The following is a 22,122-nucleotide window of genomic DNA, read 5'->3' on the forward strand; positions in this document are numbered from 1 at the left end:
ATTCTGGCATAATCCAAAACCGCCATTAGAACAACATAACTTGTTAAGAATCGTATCTTGCTTACACGGAGGCAAGCACTTTGACAAATGGTGGAAGAGCACCATCTGGTGACACAAGGTACATCACTATATTCTGCTGCCATCAGAAAATACATTCATGGTGTACAGCCTGTATTCGGAAAGCCTGTCTCAATGTGTTTTAATACATTTTATTTCATTATTCAGTTTTACATAAGAAGTAAAAGAGTGGACTTGCTGAAAACAAATCTGATCTGACAATGACCCTATCTCTGCTGTCCCTTAAATCACTGAGAATTTCTTGTAATTTGAATCAAACATTTTCTGAATTGTTCTGAGCCATTTCTTTAGCAGGCTTTGGAACAGATTCCATGGGCACCACGAAACGCAATCCCAAGTTTTATTGCAGTGGACATTTCAAGGTCTTTCTCTGTGTGATCCAAGTATTTTCTTATAGTGTTCAAGCAACTTGGCTTAGCTGTCTTTTAAAAGATTTTTCCATGGAAGCAATTATTAAGAAAAATTAATTACCTTTTACCTTTCTAGCTATTCAGAGGTAAGGAAAAAGGCTGGATCTTAACCTGATTATTATTTGCAAATCATAGCTAATTTTAGCACAAATTAAACCTGAATGCGCTAACAAATAAAATACATGATTTTCCTCAGTAGGTTCTTTTTCACAATGCTGATCACACCCTTTTTGTTAAGTTCAAGGGCAAATTAATGTGAGTTGAGTTCGGAATTAATAAAAGCAGTTAGTAATTACAATAAGCTTAGAAAACACTTTCTGGAATTTTAGTCTGCAAAGAACCAGTTTTCTGAGGCTGTGGTTTGTGCAGCCTAACTCTCTCACACTGTGAGAGAGCTGTGCAAAACCCCTAAAATTCAAGGAACTTTGCCAAAAATTAGATAAAGAATGGGGGAACCATGGAAATTCTTAACTGTTACATGGGCATCAGGTATCCAATTCTTGAAAAACATGGTCATATAACTACCAAGTTATTTTTTAATTTAGCATATCATCCTGGTCTACATTATTTAAAAATACAACATCACCTTTCCAAAGTGTAAAGATAATAATCAGAACGTCACCTAGCATAAAACTGTGCAGCATGTCTGAATAAGCCTGCCCAGAGCATATGATGATTATCCTGAAAGTGATATGCCCCGCTTCCTCCCACCATCTCACATCAGTGGCGTGATAAATCTTCAGCCTGTGATGCCACCTAGAAGTGTTAGGTTTGTTTCAATGTTGAACATACTGTAGCAGAAACACCCAGCTGGTAAGTTTACTGCTTTGTGCAGAGAGGAATATTGAAGAAGGCGTCAGTAGTTGGTGAGTTGGAGAAAAATCACTTAATCTAAAGAGTAAATTAGGAAACAGGTCCATTATTGCCCAAAAGAATGAATGAGGGAGAGAAAAAGTTACATCTCCAAAAGCCTTAGGTACCAATACATGCAAGACTTGTAAGGCTTCTTCGAGGGCAAGTATTCAAAAATAGAAAGCAAGAGAAACCCAAGTCCACAAGACCCAGGCTCTAGCTCAGTTGTTAAAAAGCCACCTAGTAGGATTACATTCACAGTGAAGTTCATCAAATTCAGCTCTCTCTACAGCTTGGAAGAAGCTCTCTCATGGAGAGACAATAAGCAGCCCACATTCATTCATGATAGCTTTCTGTCCTTTCCCTTTGTGGCCGGAAAAAGTATATATTTCTTGCAATATATATGAATTAACTTCAGTAGGGAATCTTGTTTTTAAAATCAGATATCTGTGATTCAGTCTTGCCAAAGATCTAATGTCACATGCCAGAAGGGGAAGACTCTCTTTGGCAGATTTATGTGTTCCAGACAAGATGATTTCCTTTTCTGTGTGCCCCAGAGTGATACTTCTGCCATTATCTTTTGCATCTAATGTCAGTTATGTGGCAACTGAGTTTGGAAACAGCCAGGGATGCATGCTTTATCTTTACACTGTATATCCTGCTTATCAGGATATAATAAGTCATACAGGTAACATCAGCTATCAGTGCTACCTGCTTTGTTTTCCTCCATAAGTGCTGTCACAAAGGAATCAACTGACTTGAGCTTGGATCTCTCCAAAGCTGTTTTGTTGTTAATTAAAGGATGGGTCATTTCAAAAAGAAACCTTCTCTTGGGTTAAGCATCATCAGTGTTACTAAACAATGAACATTAAAAATTCAGTCTCCATAAATAATCAGCTTAAATCAGGTGATTTAATATATCTAAATCATATATCAGTATGAAGTTTTTTCTATCTGCTCTTTTGGCTTTTGTGCCCTTGGAGGTTTGGGTTTTTTTCCAGCAACCACAAAATAAAGAAAACCTTTCTCGTTTGTTTCTTAATTTAAACAGAGGCTTTTACCTAATCTCTTGATTCCAGGAGCTGAGCTTTAAATAAACATTGAATTTTGCAAGGCCCATAATAAAAATAGGGAGAATTGACAATGCCTTATTACACATCTTCACATCCTTTATGCAGGGCCACTTAGGACAAAGATTTACCTCTAAGATTGTTAACATTTTCCTTATCAGTCAACTCAAAAGCAGCAGTTTGGCTGACTCCAGTGACTGTCGGATTTTTTAATAGTTTCAGGCTAATGAGGTCTTTTTGTTGTAGAATTCTCCTAGCAATTTCTCCACTGTCTCCAGTAGTTCATATTCTTGTGAGTTTGAAAGGCTGGAAGTAATATGTTTGGAGTTCTATGGATATCCCCAATGCATGCCCTCTTATCAGTGACTGCCTTCTAGAAACCGAAGACGGAAAAGGATGCCTTGTAACTTCCATGACTTTTGAAATTAGGAAAAAAGTTCCTACAGAATCACAAACACCTGGGCTATGCTGTAGGCTGTCCCGTCTAGTTTGTTTGGAATGGCTATTAAAATCACAGCTCATTCACAAAGCAAGCACTAAGAGCTCCAGCAAGCTCTGCTTCCCATTGCTGCTGACCACTTTCTTGGGATCCGTATTACTTTTGCTTAGTAGATGTGCAACTACTGCTTCTGTCCTAAATCTGCCTCTGTGTAGGGATTATAACCTCTTCCAGCTTCCTGTCTCTTGGCCCTGCCCTTAGAATTTACAGGCACTCCTTTAGCACTGTACCCCTGGCTGTGATGACCTGTGATTGCAGAGACATGCTGCTGCTCTTATTCAGACTTTTTGTAAACTGGAATACCATCCAAACAACCAGCCCTGCAGATGGACTTAGCAGAAATTACTTCCTTGCACTTTGGGAAGCCTAGAGCTGATGGGAAGTGGTGCAGTGAGCACTGAGCAATGCTATAAATTGGCAGTTCGGCACAGTCCATGTGGAGCAGAAATGACCGGAATCCAGTAACTGCTTCTAGGGGGGGAGATGAAATTGCCCCCTTTAATTCAGTGACTGTGACTTCCACAGAGAGAATAATTAACCTTTTACCTTGACTATTGTTCTGCTGAGCTTAAAGACACTCCTCTGTCCTCATCTCCTCTGGCTACACTCTCTCCTGGCTCCCTTTCTACCGCAGATTTAAAGAAAAATCTGACAATGAATTTTCTTTTTTTGCCAGTCTCTGCTTTCCTAGCTGGCTGCCTTGTAGTCAGGCCTTCTGGTATAATCCTCCCTTTGTATAGCAGAATATATCCTGCAATTTTTTGATTTAGAAAGTAGGATGAAGTGAGCTGCATATGCTGTATCAGACCATCACATCAGGATTCATCTGCCTTTATTTCTGGATGTGCATATGAAGTGAAGCAGCATGCTTCACAGTTCCTCAGATACAACAGGTCTGTGCTGACCTGTAAGAGAGAGAAAAACCAAGTCTGCTTCCAGTGAGGCAAAGTGAACTGGGGGCAAGCAGTGGCTCTCATGCTGTGCAGTAAGTCAGAAGCACCAGTGATTACCCATGAACTTGACAGCAGAGGCAGAATTCAAATGATAAGCCAGTTCTGAAGAGATCTTGGTATACTGAAATTCTGCCTGCATATATGCCGAGTGCTTGTGTGAAAGGGTGGATGTTCATACAGGAGAAATGTATCAGCAGGCGCTGATCTCTTCTCTCTGGTGACCGATGACAAGACCCGAGGGAATGGCAGGAAGATGTGCCAGGGGAGGTTTAGGCTCAATATTAGGAAAGGGTTCTTCCCCCTGAGGGTGGTGGAGCGCTGGAACAGGCTCCCCAGGGAGGCAGTCACGGCACCAGCCTGGCAATATTCAGGAAGCACTTGGACAATGCCCTCAGACACATGGTGTGAATTTGGGGTTGTCCTGTGCGGGGACAGGAGTGGGACTTGGTGACCCTTGTAGGTCCCTTCCAGCTCAGGACATTCTATGATTCTATGAACCAAAGGAACGAAAAAATGTATGGTGAAAGGGTTAAAGTCAGAACAATTATTTTAAACACATTATGGAGAAATAAAACACAAAGGAAAAAAAACCCCACATCTCTGGCCTTTGACCTTGTTCAGCTCTAGAAAAATCTCTTTCTAAAGTGTTTTACCTAACTCTTTCATTTTGAGAGTATTTTGTTCTGTGTCTCATATAGTGGTTTTTCAGGTGATCTGGACATGAGTAGGACTGTTAACGTATTCTGTCCACCAGAACACACTCCAGTGCTAACAGGTAACCCAATGCTGGATAGCTCTTTTTCATACAGATCTCATCACCCTGAGGGATGTTCTTCTACTTGGGAACCGGCATGCTGGTGTTCCATTCTGATGCCTTTTCGCTGACTTCCGTATCAAATTCACTCCATTTATAAGGCAAAATAAGATTTTTCTAACTGCCAGGTCTGCACTTAACAGAGTATCTGAAAATCGAGCTACATTTTTTCTGCCATATAGTTCATAACTTAGCTTTGATAGCAACAGATTTTCTGAGCTCAGGCCTGAACTGCAATTTTATTGCTAAAGCATAAGGGGAGATAGACTGTTTCTTGCATTTTCTACAGCTATACTGATTATCAAGCCTTTTAGTAGTTTAAAAAAATATCAGAAAAGCAAGGAGATTGTAGGTGTTGCCATGCAAAAAATTAATACTAGAGTAGTAACCTGCTTCTGACAAGAGCCTATCCCTGACACTGCAGAGTAACAATATAATATTTGTAATAAATGTATAGAACAGTGTAATATCATCATTTACCTTTCAAGGCCATCAGATTAACTATCTAAACGATATTTAGGTTAATCCTCAAATATCACTTCAGCTTGAGCAATAGTTTTACTGATAGCCTCAGCCAAAGCCTACTGAGGTCAAAGTTTTCTATTTCTTTTTATTGAATCAGGCCAAAGAATTAAGTCAAAGCTGCATAAGTGTACCTAGGAAGCAACAGAAAATGCCTTGCTCTTACAGTCTTCCTACCACTAACTGCACCCAGCAGTGACAGAATATTTTCCACTTCTAACATCTTTTCCATAATCAATCTCTATTGTTTGCATTCATAGTCTTTACATATAGCCCTGGTTTTTTTTCTGGATGTAACCCATTAGCCATACTGAGTGTATTTTTGTTCATTAAATATGGTGAAAATGCCAGCATCAAGTAATTAGGCTGGAAGGAACTACCTGACATGCTGAATGAGAAGAGTTGATGATCCATCTGGTCCGGTCCTCGCTGCCTAATAAACTGCTGGTGCTTCCATTGCAGAGAATGAGGGATGCTGTAATTACTGACTGCTTTTCAAGCTGTTCTACATTCTTTTAAGCTAGGTGAAAGAGATGAGGTTTTCCAGGCTCTGTCTGAAGGAACATAGGGCAGTAGTGCTGGGAAAATGAATGTGAGGAAGGCTTTCTCTCTAGAGCAGAAGCGGGAGGAAGATGCTGAAGGGGAAATGTGCACAAAGAATGACGCCATTGCTTAGGCTGGTGTTGCTGGAGTCTTGATGTGCTTAAAACACTCCCTTGGGCGGGATATAAAGATGCACAGGATGGCATCAAGCAGCAATCTGCACTAGGGGCCAGGCTTGCTTCTGATTTAATCAAGTGGCCATTTTAACACTTAATGCAATAAGAATGCAGCATCTTCTGGTCTATTAGAAGAACTCCTGACAATGGCAGTGGTAGCATAGTGTCCCATGGGACACAAGCGTTATGGGCAAATATTTCCCTCCTGTCCTTTACAGCACATTAAAATGTGTAAGATTTAGAAGTGCTATGGTAAATACACGGGCACCTCGCAGAGATTTCCCGGGCCTGCGGTACAGGTTCCCTTCCTTAACAGCAGATGGCAGTGAAGTTAAACAAATGGATAGAAATCGAGAAAAATGTGTTTTGCCTGCGGATGGTGTTGCTGCAGAGAGCTCATGGAGCTCCGTGCATATTCAGACAGTGCAAGGTTCATTTCCAGTGCACAGATCAGCCGTGGCACATTCAGGTAGCAGAAAATATTAATTCATCCATAGCTGTTTGTAATCCAAGTCATGTTTCTTTTGTTTGTGATGGTTTTGATCATAGAAACAGTAGAACAGCTAGAATCTGTTACCATTTCTTTCTTACATCCATATTTAAAACCTATGCATATCTGAACAGATGAGGATGAAGCTCAGTTTCAAGTGAGTAAACTTTTATTCTTTATTACATATCTTGTGCTGCGTCTGAGAGAACAAAGATAGAGCACCATGGGTTGCTTTGAAACTTTTATAATGCCAATTTCTTTTTACCTCAAAAAAGCTGCGTGAAAGGGTTAATAAGATCTCGGTTTAAAGCCACAAGAACAAAGAGACTGAGAGTAAACTTTTACAGCCCTGCCTCACACTTTACATTAGTCTCACTTCTGGTGGAAGGATGGGAGAGGGGAATGTTTGTTTTCCAATTTCCAGCAGGCAAATGATGGACATGCCAGTATAGAGATTTGATTGCAACTTTTAGGTTCCTTGCATAAATTAAAAATGGGTGAAAAGATATTAGGGATGTCTACTTAATGCTATTAATATCTTAGGTTCATAGCAGTATCATGAAAAAACCATGCTTGTGGAGTTTGTGATTTCCAGTCAGATGCTTGCCCATCAAATACAGTATCGATTTCCCTTATTTACTGCTCAGTGTTTGATCCACCTGAGGAAACCCAGCATGACTCTCCCTCCATCAGATACCAAGGTAATTACTCAATCCTGTATGATTATGCAAAGCACTCAAAGAGGCCCAGATCTTGATTTCAAAACCTGTTCAAGACATTAGCAAGCCCTGGCTGAAGTCCTTGGCTATTAACAGTGCTGATCTGAATGTCAATACCGTGACAGCAGAAGGAGAGGAACCTTTCCTGTCCCCCTCTTTCAGACCATTAACTCTCTGCAGCACAGAGTTGGGCTCTGCAGCCCAGTTCCTGAGAGCGGTACTGAGCCAGTGGGACTGCTCGGAGAAGAGAGGGCTTCAGGGCTGCTCTCAAGAGTTTGATTGCCCTTATCGTAGCATGCCTAACTACATATTTTCTTTTCAAGCTCATATTTACATGTACTATAGTCTGAATATGCTTTTAATCTTCCAGTTTTATTAGAATTTTTCGTTAAAAAATGTGCATGACACCCCAGTAGACATATTTATAACAAGCAAGGGCACAAGTTTCAATCACTTGTGAAGAAGCAGCCCTTCTAAATCTGTCAATCAGTCCATGCACAAAATGCACAGAGCATCAACTACTTTTTAGGTTATTTACTGTGAGTTATGTATCTGCCAATAAATCTAAAATGCAGGTCAAAGAATATGTAGCTCAAGTAAATCCATAAACGTAGCAGAAAAGCTTCACTAACTACCTCAGATTGCCAAAGCTGAGGTCATTTCCTTGTTGTGAAAAATACTGAGGTCGATAAATTATTTTTATCACCTCTGGGGCAATGCAAACAGTTTCCCACAGATGCTGAAAGTATGATATGTTTTTTATTTAATATCAGAACACCACTTTTACACAGCTCTTAAAATATGAGGTCCAAGATTCTGCTTGTGCTTTAAGGCCCCAATTCAGCAACATATTAAAACAGATGCTTCGGGTCCTGACATTAAACACGTGCCAAAGTGCTTTGTTGCATAGTCATAGATTGCTGAATTGGAGCCTAAAGGCTAAATCTTTCTCCCATGAAACTCGGAATTTTCCTTCCATTTTTCTTCAAGGAAAACAAAGTATTTATTCAAATATGATAGAAATAAACATTTTAAAACATTTTAAAACATTTGAAAAGGCTTGTCTTTCAGAGATTACTGGGTGAGCAACAGCTCTGGAGGTAAACCTCGGACAAAAGTTGATGTAACGTTTTTTGCAACAGTTTGACCGGTGTTTATTTCAGGTTTAGTTAGCATTGTTTCCACAAAGAAAATAAAAATACGTTGAACATGTAAAGCACATAAGCATGAATGGTGAACATCCTACAGAGAACTTTGGAGAAAACACCACTGAATTAACTTACAGTACATTTGTTAAACATGAGCAGCTCTAATAATGACATTTCATTTAACAATGCCCTTTGTCTTTTCAGTTCATCAGTTACCTATTTCAGTAATGAACTGCAGTCATACCATTCTGATTTTCTCCTAATGTAAAGGCTGAGATCACTTCACTTGCAGTGGAGCGTGATGCTATTATTCTGTTTGTGGCTTAGGAAAAAAGCTATAGAATATATCACAATTGTAATTGGCTAACAAATACTAAAGTCTGTGATCAGTAAGGATACCAATAATTTTGTTTAGCTTTCAATGGGAACAAGTAAAATTAAAAAAAAAAGAAAAGGAAAGAAAGAAACGGTTGAAAATGCTCAGCGTTTCTATTTCATGAGGAGAGCAGTAAGTATTCAGCTGGGAAAAAAAAATGAGCCATGAATTAAACGTTACTTTAATTTTTTATCAACAGTCCATGCATAGAACTTACCAGCCACATTTTCAGTTAGGATGAATAATCTCAGTTGCAAAAATAAAATGGAGTTGCCGGCACTATTTAAGGAGGATTTTCTAAAGAACTACAGGAAGTCAGATTAACTGGATAATATCCCACTTTGCACTATGTAAACACCAGGCAGATAAAAATATCATAGGTCTACTTGATATGATCCATAAGTCTTACCAGGGATAATGAAGCTTACTTTCACTCATTTGCCTACCTTTTGGGGGGGTTTCTTAAATTTCAAAGGCTTTTTCATTGCCTTTCTAGCTGCATGAGAAACATTTGAACCAGGATGCTGTTTTCACTTTTCTATTCACAGTAATCCATTCAACGTATTTTTAGAGCTCACCAAAACCATTTAATTAGCAGAGACTGGTGTTCAGCACATCATAATCTTTTCCGAACTGAACCAAGTCTGCTCAATTTCCAATAGATCTTTGGAAAACTGCTTTTCACTGTGTGCTGCATCTATTAGATCTCTCTCAATTACCCACAGTAAATTTAGGCATTGTACAAGAGCAAATTTACAGTCCATGAAGAGATGAAGTGAAATCTAGATGAAATTCATTGTGACAGATTCTCAGTTAGTGCCCTGATGTGTCTGTATTACAGAAGATAGACATTCTATTAGCATGGAAGCTCCCATAATGGACTGTGAATCATTTCAGGTAATAGAGATGCCAACTGGAATGACTGAAAAGCACTATTGAATTCCATTAGAGCTCTTTGTTTTTAAATCAGTCATTTCTTTGTGAATATCCAACTATATACTTCTTGACCCTAGCTGAGAGTAATAATTGTGAACTAATATTACAAAACATTAATCTGAGTTACTGTTCAATTAATGTTTCTGTTCGAAGGTTATTTTTGTGCTGCAAATGTGAAGGAGACTGTGGCTTGTGTTACAAATATGTATTTGGACTTGAGCTAGTGCAGAATGCAATTTCCAGTTATATTTCTGTCTGCACTGTATTCAGTCTCATCTCATTAGCTGTAAAAAAACTCGGGTATTGGCTTTTCTTTTTCTGAAGTCATCCTACCAGAATAAAATAACTATAATCAACAAATCCATAAAGATAAACATTTTTATAAGAGATGCCACAAATAGTCTTCTTTCATTTAGGTGCTTGGTTAATTATCAGCAAAATAACTAACACCATATCCTGTTACCCAAACAGCCCCACCTTATCTATCAATCATGTACGATTTATCAGACTTGATAATTGCCTGGATAATTAACACAGAATTTAGGTTTAGTCAGTGTGCTGAAACCTCAGAAATGCCTGCATAATTGCCATTTGTGTAGTAGATGAAGTTATGAATAATTCTTTTTCACATAAATATGAAGGCTGGCTTGCAGGCAGCGCATATTTCCTCACCCATTGCCATTAATGCAGATATCATGTCATACAAGCGGTATGGCGTTGCCACATGTTAACTGTATGTGTATAGTCAAAGTAATAAAAACACATATCTATAAAAGAAGGAAAAAAAATCTTTCCCTTTGTTTATAAGTACCGCAGCTTCTTTCCTGAGGAAGTACAGAAGGAAGATTGAAGGAAAATTAGTCTATTCAGTACAGTGGCAACTGGATTTGAATCTCTGTAGTATTCTCACATAAATCCTTTGGGAAGACTTTAAAAAAAGTAGGCTCTATATCTTCTGTCTACGATCATCTATCTTCACATCAGAACAAGCAACATTATCCTTATATGCTAGAGTATCTGTGTCTACAGCTTGAAAATGAGACTCTCCTTAATGTTGTAATGACAGGTGTAAGATTAACTTTGTTAGGTGTCTAGCCACTCATGCAAACTAAATTAAATTAATGGAACAAATTTCTCTCATAATTAAGATAAAAATTCATGTCAGCTGTAACCTTGCTGTACACTAATTATATACAAATGATTTATCATCTGCTTCGCCCAGAATATTAATCCTCAACTCATTGATAACTGCAGCCAGTGTTAAGAGATGAGAGTTGATTAACTATGACAGATTGGGCGACCACAGTACCAAGTGCCTGAACAACCAGTGAAACCCATAATATTCACATAGCACTTCTTATTTAAAAATGCATTCCCATGGAAACAGATGCATGTTTAATGAGGGATATGGAGATTATTTCAATAATGACTGATATTGGAACAGTGGGCAGAACTAATCAATAATAATTAAGCCCTTAGCCTGGTTAAGATACTGTTCTATAAAGCAGGTTGTATACACAGTAGTGAGATACTAGTTTGGGCCATGTTACATATAATGTCTTCATGCATTGCTGTTGCTTACTTATTTTTCCTACTGCAGAAGGTACGGCATAGTTCACACATATTACAAAACCAATAGTCTAGTTTTGGCTCCCACCAGCTCTAATAAAAAGAAGAAACTGATGCTGCCAACAGCCTTTTGAAAGTCCAAATGGAAAGTCCTGTGATAATTATGCTCTGAGAAATGGTACGTCTTTATGAAAATGTTGTTCTACAAAAAAACCCACAACCCAAACAACAAACAAAACCCAAGAACTCTTGAAGCATCATCTGTTAAACAGGTCACTGTTTGATCTCTTGGAATGTGACATTATACTTTTACTTTAAATTACAATTACTAAAATTAACTTGTGAAACCTTTAAAAAAAAAGCTATTAGTCTATATTTTTTTTAAGTAGCTGATATGTATTTTTGGGAAGATTGTCAGTTAATAATGTATCCTTTAATGACTAAAAAATATGCAAAATCCCAGACATGTTGAAGAATTACAGTTTTGGGCATGGGGTTTTTTGGTATTAATTCTGTCTCCCAAGGAGAGCTTTTTCATACTAATTGCTCACTGAGACTCCAAGAATACCTGTCAGAATGAAGACAAAAACCCAGTCTTGTACCTAGGCACTAATAAGGCACAACCAGCAAGCTGAATGAACTAAGTAATATTGCTGTAAATGAATTAGTTTCCTGAAAAGTTGGTGTGTCTGAAGCCTAGTTACGTGTGGAAAGAAAACCTAATTGCTAATATAAAACTGAAGGCAATTATTAAGTTAACACAGACCGTGAAGCTGTTATTCACACTGGTAAGCTGGGACGAGCCATGTTAAATACTGCTCCATTTACTGCATCAGGGGTACAGCCTGGTCTTCAGAATACTCCAATGGCCAAGAGAGCTGGAGAGAGGTTCCCAGAGCTCCCCTCCTAACCAGGCACTGCAGTCACAACTCAAAGCCTTCCTGTTGACCAAAGTGCTGTGATTCTGACATAAAGGAACAAAATCCAAGAAATTGGCTCCTACCCTATGGCTGCTCGGTGACTGGATTTTAAGAGAGCCAACCCTTCTCAGTCTGCTAATTCTTAGTATGACAACACCTAATCCTTTGGAAGTGGAATGGCTAATTTCACATAGGCTATACCAGGATTATGTTTTAAATGAGAGTTTGAGCCTTTTCCAGAGCTCACATGTTCCTTGATATCCACTCAACACCTGCCACAAGTGCTCCTGTACAGGTAGCTCCAAAGCTTGGCTTGGATGAAAATTTGAGCTCCTACTACTGACTATAGAGCCAGCTGCATGCCAGCTCACCGCAGAGACGGGCTGGACACACAGATGGTGTGGTGCAGGTTTGTCAGTGCATTGTAGTGACATTGCGGGCTGGTACTGAGCGGACAAACCAGCCTGCCCTCTAGAAATTGCACACAGCCTGGGCCTCAGCTGCCCAGGGGAAAAGAAGAACCAAAACACCAGAGCCCAGCCATCCCAGCACTGGCAGTCTCGACACCTAGATGACAGATCAGGGGCTGCTTTCTACCTGCCAGTATAGACTCAGCCTCTCAGAAAAATATTTGAGTCACCAGGCTATGAAGTAAATATTGTTTCATAATAATGGTCCTTTTCAGCCTCCAGTCCCATGAGGGTCTTTTTTTTTTAGCCTTTGTCTTCTGTTCTTCAACAGAAATTAAAGTCCCACTTAAACAAAAAAGAAAATATGAACTTTATGGGAAATAAAAATTCAAACATTTCTTTCTCAACATTTCTAGCTATTTCAGAGCTAATTGCCTTTGAATTTGCAAATGCAGATAATGAGAAGAATCGTATGTATATGGAATTGAAGAGAATATGTGCAAAGCAAGTCAAGTACTTGATATCCAATTTAACTTGGAGTTGGATATCAACTTTAAATAAGCAAAAAGGCCATAAGTTCTTTTCATCATCTTTTCCTTAGGGGATACATATCTGCTATGAACCTAACCAACTACAGTACATCACTGATCCTCTATGCCAGTGCTAATGAATGAACATGTACATGGCAGAACAGAGATGGATCATCAGCACTGCAGGTCTGATGTAACCGCCAGACATTGCCCTACACATTTCTATCAAGATTCAATGAGTGCAAAGGTTTTTGTGTATACTGCCTTTCAGGCCTTTGGCATCACGGCACAGAAGCAATCAGCAGTAAAAATACATTATAATGAAAGCATAAAAGAAGTTCCTCATGTAAAGTGTCTTTTCTGAGCAATTTTTTATGTGGTATGGCATGAAAACCTTCACCTACTAATGCCAAGAACATCTAGTAAGTAGGTGAGCTAGACTATGTCTCCACACCAACCTGGTGCACCAGTGGACTGCACCAAAGCAAGCATGTAACAGCCACAGCAGGCTAGGCGGTACTGCAATTTGCAGAAGCACCCTTTCCAGCAAAGCAAGCAGCAGCTCCCACCAATACAACCGTCCCATTCAACACTTTGGCCCTACAGCAGGTAGGATTATGTAGCTGCTCTCGTGGTTGGAGTATGTTGCAGCTCAACAGTAGCTACTATTGCTTTTTTTTTTTTAAATTTCTTTCTTCTAATAAAGAAATCCAGGCATGAAAATAGCTACCTGTCTTTCTAGAGCATATAGGATTTAATGGACCAATTTCAGGGGAAATGCCAATGTGGAAGGCAGTTGCACCCTTTGCTTAGGAAAAGTAGTGAACTAAAAAGAAAGTAGCACTCGTTAGAGAGGAGGCACGCAGTCATTTAGCACATCTTTTCTAGCAGAAACTCAGCATGGACGTCTGGCAGTGATAGTGTCTAAATCCAGCCTTCTGGGAAAGGCTAAAACAGGTCTATATTGATTAGCTACTTTGGCTAACTGCTCGAGGTAGGAATTAGGAACACACTGGTAGCCCTCATTGCTATCAGTTAGAGTAATAGCTGAAAGAAAATACACCACCTTTGATAGATTTCCTCCAGTTTAACAGACACAAGGAGAAGCAGATGCCAAAACCAGATAGCGTTCTTGTCCTAAATCTCTTTTGCACAATGAATTAGTCGTACCTCAAGCATCTTCTGCCCCCTCCACTCAGAGGAAGAAATAAGAAGTGGGATTATGCACTGCCATCTGACTTCCCCAGCAGTAACACTTCATTCCATTGATCAGGCTCTGCAAACAATGCAATTATTTCAGAGGAGAGTGCAGTGAGCCCTAGGTTTGCTACTTCCAATTATTACTGAGGAGCATCAAACTACCCAGCCATTTTCCTACAGCCATCTTTAAAAAAGGCAATGATCTCTATGTGCTGCTAACCTAATGAGGGCTGTGTGTGACAGAGTCGTGGATACATTTTCTCACCAGCCTAATGAGGAAGGTGACAGACAGTGAAACAGTTCACACTTGAGTAATTTTCTAGTCATCAGCAACTGCAGCGTTCATGGTAGCAGAACCCAGAGAAGGGACAGAGAGATATACAATAAATACACACTGGCTCCATTGGCCAGAATAAGTTATCACTAGGATAGAGGTCTTGGGGCAAACTCCCTTAGGAAATTCAAACAAAAAGAGTCAATTTAAGGCATCTCTAGCAGTGCATTCAATTAAAATTAAATTTAAAAAGTAGGATCAGCTGTTGGGCTGTTAGGCCACCTGCCCAAAGGAAGAAAAAAATTAGAGATGTAACGAACCTTTACTCCCGATATCTGCAAGCTGCTCGCAAATGACTGAATAGTACCGGCTTCTCACTACCGTCCATTCAGCATGAAGTCCAGTTCTCCTTCTTTGCCTCCCACCCCAAGAAGAAGGAAACCAGCAGCAGATAGCTCATTATCCATATTGACAGCAAGTGTTTGCATGAAAAATGCTGTCCTTCTTACATTTTTAACATACTGGCAACTTCTTCCAGTGAAATTGTTATTTCTCAAGGGAACATTACGATGAGCCAAGCCTTGGAACAGCCACTGGCACAGGCTCCAGGATTGATACCATGAGGAAATAGCAAAAGCTGTGCAGAGCTATGCAGTTCTCCGAGCAGTATGTTACTGCACCCCAGCACCTCCCACTGCCCTGATGGTCAGGTATAGGAGTGGAGAAGGGCTACAGCCCAGGTGCAAGGGAAAGAGTCCTTCCCAAAGATGGAATAACCAACCAGTCCAAGGACTGTTTCACCTTCCAATGGTGTGATCCAGATCTTGAAAGGAAGAGAAGTCACATCAGACCTTCTTATCCTTTCTTGATCCCTCTTCTTGGATACTGCAGTTTTAACCAGTGACAAAATATTGCGGCTGCCTCCCTTCCTTCTTCTCTCAGATGAAGAGAGAAGACATTTGATGCTTCTGGGACAAATAAAGCATCAGCTGCACACGGTCGACCCACCTAACCCCAGAGCTGTCCCCCTGTGGACTGGCCTGACTCCCTAAACAGAAGGGATCTTAGGAAATTAATAGTCTTGTGGTTCCTCACCTGGATCCTTCTGCTGTGGCCCTTCCTGCCATGTGTGGGAGCCAACATGTGGGCAGAGAGACAAGCCCTGTTTGCTTTCTAGCTGTGCTGGAGTCATTTCATGGAGAGCTGTGGACACGCTTTGGAGACGCAGCAATTAGGTATGGTAGAGCTCATGCTGCCCTTCCAGATCCGGTGCTGCTCTGCAGGCAGCAATCATCTCCCTTGCTGCTTCAGCACAGCTCCTTCTTTGAGCTCCTCTGTGGGAGCTGGATGATGCCAAAAATGCCTAAACTCACCTCCTGCTGCACCTGGGACAAGTACACGGGCTAGAGGGTGGATCAAAATACCTTCCAATGATCACAGCAGCAACAGATGAGCAATTAAATCCTACCCTGGACAGAGCACACATCGCGGTCTCTTCCACTGAGGGTAGAGCAGCTCTCTGGCAGAGCTTTGGCATAGTGTTGATTAGCTAATTCTCACAATCACTCCATAAGTCATTTCTGTGCCAGCTTTGCAGGCTGATGTGGAAGTGAAGGACTTTCCAGGAGTCACCACAGGCACAGATGCAGTTAGCCAGGAACGGAACTCACACTTCTGGGCTCTGATCTTCAGCTTTGGCTGCTCGACCAAAACCTGTTTATCCAGGCTCACTGTGAGCTTGGATGAACTCTTGTTTTCTCTGATGTTTCTCCTTGCGTGTGTGAAAGCATTCCCTTTGGCTTGTGACAGAAGGCCTGTGGTTCAGGAGGTAACTGGGCTCTGAGTCAGGTGCCTCTGTTCTTCTACCGTGTCTGCTACTGCTTCCCTGCATGACCTAAGGAAAGGCATTTAAACTCATTGAATCACACGTGTCATGTTGGAAGAACCCAAAATTGCTTCTAAAACGTTGTTGTGTCAGCGCAGCGTAGTGCAGGGCAGTGCAGTTCAGGGCTGTGCTTATTTGTTCCTGGCTGGGTCTGCATCTGAATCCCCTGGCCTGGGCTTTGTGGTCCACTGAGCTTCGCTCTACTTCTGGCCAGAGTCAGGCATCCCTTGACCGCATCCCACACACAGAGCAGCCATGCACAATCTGTGCATACTCTATTTTCTTCTTTTTAAAAACACAAAAGCATTCAGCCAGCGTAAATCCAAACAACCCAGGGTGCATCTTCCTTCCAGTCACCTAATAGAGAGGATTGCAGACTCTGCCGCTGTGGCACAACTGGTGCAGCATTTGGGCTTGACTTACAACTGGGATAAGCCAATAAACACTAGGGTTTTCTAAAAGGTGTAAGGGAATTAGGTGCTTTTATCTCCCTGACTTTCACTGGGGCTCAGCATTCAATTCCTTTAGGCTATTTTAAAGACCCCTGTCTAGAAGAAGAAACTGGCTTTTACAGGCACAACACAAACATTAAACTACTTTGAATAACTCTCCATGTGGAACTGCTCATGTGCAATAAAAATGGCAGCGTTTTTCAGTATTAAAAATAATTTACTTCTTGAAATCATAAATCATTCACTTCTTGAATTGTTTGGGTGTCAGGGGATAAACTGTTAAATCCATATTTAGTACCTAACTCAAAGTCCTGCTTGATTTTTGGAAGTACTGCACGCTCTTCACCTGGGAAAACTTGTACATCAGACGCCTCAGATACAAGTGCTTAAATTTGATCTTATATGCTTACATTTAAAAACTCTACCCAACACTTAAGGGTGATCTGCAAAGGAAACTGAAAGTCAGTTAAAAACTCTTCTGAGCATTTTCAAAAATTACACAGTGGAAGGCACTCCAGCTAGAAATGCATTTCAACTAATTTTTCATAAATGTCTTCCTTGTAAAATTCTGCCTTGCTCATGACAGATATCCTAGAACGTGATAGCTCTGGCCATGACAGCCATGAGCTGGATCATCCAGCGGAGGCAGGGAGCGAAGAACCGGTCACGTGGGGGGAACCAGCCGGTTGTGTCAGGCACATGGGACATCAGGTCGAGAAAGAGCCCGTGGTGCAGTGCTGCAAAGGCAAGACGTACCGCCCTCATGGTGGGAGATGGGAGATGACAGCGCACTGCGTGATCCTCACCATCAACATACTGGATTTGACAAGTCTGCATACCAGGAATCTGACTGCAGACCAGGTAATTGTAATGCCCAGAATGCCGTTCTGAGTGTCTGCATAGAAGTTTGCCCCAGTCTAGATATGGTGCAGCATTTTTAGATGGGCCTTAGTGAAACTTCTGCACTCCCTGTGTATAGATGGACACACAGGATCTGCCAAAAAAATGTTCAGCCAACCAGGAAGTGTCAAGAGGATTTTATACAGGAAAAAAGATTTGAAGAAACTGAGTGGTTATGTCAATGTTCATCCTGCTTTGTAGTTCACCTTAACTGATCCTGTATGTGAGCCAAAACCCCCGAGACAAGAAATGTGTGCAAAAGATATAAAGCTGTGAAATGGTGGGACAAATAGCTTCTCTTCCTCTAGTAAAATGAAACAGCAGCTACTTCTGAAAAGAATCCATGTGCCAAATCTGTAAATACGCTCTACCTCTTTTTATGCTGCTGCTATAATTAATGTAAGAACCTTTAAAATTCCTATCTGATACTTACACTTGTTATATCAACATATTTAATTCCAGAGCTACATCTTTTAGCAGGTTCTTTTACTTCATTCAAATTACTAATCGTTTAGATTCTCTCTGAAAGTCTTTCCTCCCTCGCTCCCCATGCATGCTTAACCTAATTAACTATAAATGAGAAAAAATGCTATTCACATAAAAAGAAAATGTTAAACTATAAATTATCCAGTGCTCCCTCCTGAGGCTGGCAACACCTCTCGCAGAAAAGCTCAAATGTTGGTGCAGTGTTCTTGGCTTACTATCCAGTTTCTGCCACCCAAAATCATTTTATACAATAGATTACTCTGCCATTTTGTACATCTGGCAACATTTGCTGATACTAAGTCCTCTCCCGTGTTTTCAAGATTACACGAAGGAGGATTTCCAGGATGATTAATTGGAGAGAGAAAATCATTCTTTTACATTTCAAGGAACATTTGCAGAAGACTAATGGTCATTTATAGAAATATGGCCTCTTTATACCCATTAATGTCTTCCAGTGCTCCCTGTGGGTCACACAATTAACCACCCATTTGTGTTTCTTTGCTGCTGTCGTCCCAAGTCCTCTCGGTTGTCATCATCAGTTGCAAACCTTCTGCTTTGCCACGGCCAGATCAAAAGGCCACCCAGGTCAGTGGAAGTGAGCCGTCTAAGGGACAGGGTTCTTGCTCTATATGGTTCTCCTCAAAATCCACTTTTTTCCAGAGGTTGTCAACTGCACTTTGCCAGATTCCACCCTGACAACCTTTTCCAAATGTATTTGTAAATCCAAATAAAAAGTAGAGAGATCCAATCCTTTATTTTCTCACTCTATTCCCATGGTTTTGTGACTTTATTCATCTCACTCTCCAGCGGTGATGGAAGGGGCATTGCTGTGCCTAGCACAATATTGTTCTGATCCATATCTAGAGCTCCAGAGTACTCTAGTATTTTATTGTTATTATCATTATTGTTACATTATTCATAATGATAACATTCATTTTCAGTGGAACCTGACATAAGGGATCCCTGTCCAGTAACATGCCAAACATGCACCCAGGTACCACATCACATCACGGGCACCACCAGGGATGTTGCGGCCCAAGCGAAGAGTGGCATGAGGCACTTCTGGGGTAAACGACCTTTCCATCACATTTTCTGTGGTTCCTTGCTCTCTGCGCTATCCCCCTGCCACTGCGGGACTTAGCGTCAGCACCCTGAGAGCACTAAGAGGCCTAATGGTCGAGGGATTAATATAACAGAGTATGTTGCCCTATTTTTTTTTCCCCTTTTGCCAATGAAAGTAGACAGTGCTTGGGCAAAAGCCTCTTACATGGACATTTTTGTACACCATTTCTTGGAATTGGCATTTAACCAGCTCTTGGTTTAACCCAGCACCAGTCCCATCGCACAGCTCAACGTCTACCCCGCGCCGCTGTCTGTGAGCTCCAAAACAGCTGTAGGTTAAACTGGGAGGGCAAGGTGCTTACAAATGAGGTAGGAAGTATGGGTCATCACACATGAATGGAAATCTTTTCTTTCCTTAGCCTATCATTATCCTTTCTCATTTTGATTTAACAGAAGATTAAAAAAAAAGTACATGTATGTTGAATAAAAGGCATAGTGTTATCAAACTACCCACACATAAATAGTATTGTTTGATAATACCATCCATGCAACGAGCATGGGGTCAGTAAATGAGTTCTCAGTTATTCTGCATCCGTACAACAGGAAGATTTCTCTGCGGTGACCTGACAATGAGGCAGATCATCCTAAGGACTGGAGAACATCCCAATGCTGTCATCTCTCTTCCCCACCAAAAGGCTGCAGCCACATCCCTTGATACCTCCCATATCCAGAATTCAGACATCACAAGGAAGCTGATGTTGTTTCACACAACGTCCAAATCGCTCACAGGATGCTGGTCCTAAGAACGCGTGGTGGTGTCACCTTCTAGTGGAGATGGCTGATGCCTAGAACAACTATATCAACACTAGGTTTTTTTGCCCTGGTATCAAAAGAGACATAGGCAAGCATAGAAGAAAATTAAGAGAGAAAAAGCAGAAATGAGGACAACACTGATAAAACCAGGGAGGCATGCTATATCACAAGTAAGTTAAAGAAGAGACAAACTGCTTAACTGCCCATTCCCATTCTCTGAAATTTTCCCCATTTTGATGGTGCTTGGTCACAGCCTGAGAAGAGATGGGTCCTCCAGCTGTGCAGAGAGAGTCTCAGACTGAAACAGGAAAGAGAAGTATAACCTACTTGCCATTCCTGAACTCCGTAAAAAGAAACGGAGAGGAAAAACTCAGGAACAAACTATTGGCATTTTGCTTTAGCCTTCCGGATAGCAAAACCATCAAGATGTGGATTTCATGAGTGTGGGTGCATTACGTGGTTCAGGAAACACCGTTGCCACTGCATAAGTTAGTTGAAAGTATTGTAAGTACACAAGTCTGCTAAAATATCCTTATTAAAGGTATATATAAAGTTGAAGAGAAGGTAGTGTCATCCAATCTTTTATTATTTTAACATTGCTTCAGGATGATTTACACATTCTAGCAGAAAACGCAAAAGCCGTTCCATGTACATTCCCTCAGAGTTTTACCTTAACTTTCCCACAGGAAGCCCTGTGCTCTTTTCTGTGGTCACTCAGAAGGCTGACTCAGGACCACAGCACCTTGCAGGCAGCTCCCCATCAAACCTATCCATCCTGTCCTCTTCCCACAGCCTCCCTCACAGTTCCTACCTGCATTTTGTGTTCCCTGGTCTCTGACGGTGCCGTATCCATTTCCTCTCTCCTATTTCCCTGCTGAGACACTGAGCACATTCCCGCAACCCCTCGCCAAGGGAGCACCCGCCAGTCCTGCATCTTTCCACACACCCCCAGCTTCCAGTGCCCACACAAATCCCAACCGCTTCCTTTCCTGTTCACTGCCGAGAGCCCCTTTCATCAATGGGTTTGCAGGAATACAACCGCTAAGAATTTTAGTTAATTGGTACTAATTATAGTTAACTGTAATTAGGGGCACATTCACAGTGGGGAGGCAGGGCTGAAGGAGGAGAAATAGAATTCAGTACGCTCTCGACTCTGCACACACACTTAGCTGAGCAGGGTTAATAAGAGTATCAGTCTGGTTCCCAAGCACACAAGAGGTAAATAGAAGCCATTTTTCATGTTTTATTCTGCAGAGTACAGTTTTACCATGGCCCGTTTTACAAGTGAAGTAAATGAGTCATAGAAAAATCGAGTAGCTTGACCAAGGCTTTGCAGTAAGACATCGGCAACATAGAGCACTGGAGTAACTACTTTCCAGCCCATTTGATCCTCATGAGAATAAAATCTTGCATTGTTGTTGTTGTTGTTGTTGTTATTATTATTGCTGTGTAATATCTACCCTCATCTCCAGCAGCAGAAATTTTAGTCTAAGGTGTGGCACAGCTGCAAAACTGAATTTTAATTAGTCAATCCTTAATCCCTGATTAGGGAAACACAGCAAGAAGAAAATATCTGAGAGAAAATAAGCTACTGTCAGAAACAAAAATATCATTTGTGAGGCCAACGTCCTGCATCAACTCACAATTGATAAGATTCAGTAAGCAGCAGTGGAAAAATATTAGAAAGTCTATTAGGAGACACTTAGGTGAATATTGTGTTCCAACCTTTGAAATCCAAGCTGTGCTTTAAGATTGTAACTATCTTTTTGCTCCAGAATAAAAAAAAAAAATTGAAAGGCATGACTATTAAGCAAGGATAAAGGTTGAGTCATAAGCAAATGTCATGTTATAGATTTACCTACCAACAAGAAGCCAGCGGGGTTCAGGTCAGAGGTTAATGAAAGACATCCAAAGGTCATTCAGTGATTATGTGAGAGCATGAGTTTAATAGGGCACGGGGACGACAGACACTGACAGAAGATTTATACCAGAGGTGATGACACCGCTACGAATACTGCTGATAAAAAGAGCCCCA

The 22,122-nt window shown here is 40.8% G+C and overlaps 1 long non-coding RNA gene across 1 annotated transcript; it reads left to right on the plus strand.

Moving 5' to 3' along the window:
• Window positions 1-6,353: 6,353 nt before the first annotated feature.
• Window positions 6,354-20,124, plus strand: LOC135313346 (uncharacterized). The gene is made up of 5 exons (XR_010372975.1): window positions 6,354-6,564; window positions 6,951-7,108; window positions 17,413-17,687; window positions 19,154-19,279; window positions 19,878-20,124. It is a non-coding gene; the product is annotated as an uncharacterized LOC135313346 (long non-coding RNA).
• The last annotated feature ends 1,998 nt before the right edge of the window (window positions 20,125-22,122 follow it).

The sequence above is a fragment of the Phalacrocorax carbo genome, chromosome 5 (genome assembly GCF_963921805.1).
Source record: "Phalacrocorax carbo chromosome 5, bPhaCar2.1, whole genome shotgun sequence".
Classification (NCBI taxonomy): Eukaryota; Metazoa; Chordata; class Aves; order Suliformes; family Phalacrocoracidae; genus Phalacrocorax; species Phalacrocorax carbo.